Source organism: Phascolarctos cinereus, unplaced genomic scaffold, assembly GCF_003287225.1.
Source record: "Phascolarctos cinereus isolate Bilbo 61053 unplaced genomic scaffold, phaCin_HiC Scaffold_1;HRSCAF=81, whole genome shotgun sequence".
Taxonomy (NCBI): Eukaryota; Metazoa; Chordata; class Mammalia; order Diprotodontia; family Phascolarctidae; genus Phascolarctos; species Phascolarctos cinereus.
The window spans coordinates 243,827,997-243,829,349 of NW_027555514.1; positions in this window are offsets into that span (position 1 = coordinate 243,827,997).

Consider the following 1,353-nt stretch of genomic DNA (forward strand, 5'->3'; position numbering starts at 1 on the left):
ATAGTCATGATGGTATAGCCTGTAATTTCATCAAAATATTGTAGCTGGAAATGCCACCAATGTTGGAAATGCTCAGTAAAGGCCAAAAGTCTTGTCTTTTTTTTTTTTTTTGCTTTTAGGCAGTTGGGGTTAAGTGACTTGCCCAGGGTCACACAGCTAGTAAGGGTCAAGTGTTTGGTCTGAGGCCAGATTTGAACTCAGGTCCTCCTGACTTCAAGGCTGGTGCTCTGTCCACTGTACCACCTAGCTGCCTCTGAAAGTCTTATCTTTAATCCTCTCTGCTAGTGAAGGTTTAGGATATTTGTTGGTAGCAAAAGAAGGAGTCTACGGTTGCTACTGCATGGTTTTTCTGTTCATGTTGTCCTTGGCTATATTTGTGATCCATCCTCACCAGCTTCGATTGGTCTGACTTTATGAGATTTGACAAGATCATGGCTTGAGATGACATAAACAAGCTTCAGGGAAGTGGGAATTTTGTAAATAAAGTTCATGTGTATTGCTAACCCTCAATCCATATATCAAGTTATATTTGTGGACTTCAGGGGCCTGAAATGATTACATCTAAGCTTAGTGCTTTCATACCTATATCTCAGAGGTTGTGACCTAACTGAAAGGAATCATTAATGAAGTTCTCTATAACATAAGCTGAAACCTTAAAGCTAGCTGAGTTTTATTTTTTTAACATTCCTAGTAAACATAACCATACACTTTAAAATACACATTTTATGATTTTCTTTAAAATCCATTATATTGAGAGACAGATTGGCATAGTGGGTAGGAAGAGAAGGAAAGAGAATAAGGGAATATATGTGCCAGACATTGTGCTGAACATCTTTATAAATATGATCCTATTAGGTCCTCACAACAACCTTGAGAAGTAGATGTTGTTATTATCCCCATTTTACAGGTGAGGGAACCAGAGATTAAGTGACTTGCCCAAGGTCACCCAGCTAGTAAGTATATGAGGCAGGATTTGAATTCAGGTTTTCTTGGTTCCAGGACCAGTGTTCTATTCACCTCACCACCTAGCTGCTGCTAGAGTGCCAGACTTAGAGTTGGGAGATGTGCTGGTTTGAATCCCTGCCCAGACACATTAGCTGGGTGACCCTGGGCAAATCATGAACCTCTCTGAGGCAATGTTTCCTCATCTGTTGTTGTTGTTCATCCTTTGCTCTAGAAGAAGACCAACGAACTCATGAGGATAATGTCTTGACTTGCATGTGAATTGGATTTAAGTGAGGCAGAACTGTGTGAAGGCATCAGCCTCACTCTCTCCTCCAGAGTTCTGTTCTTCATCTATAAAATAGGGATAAAGAGCACCTTCCTTGCATGGTTGTTATGGGGATCAAATGT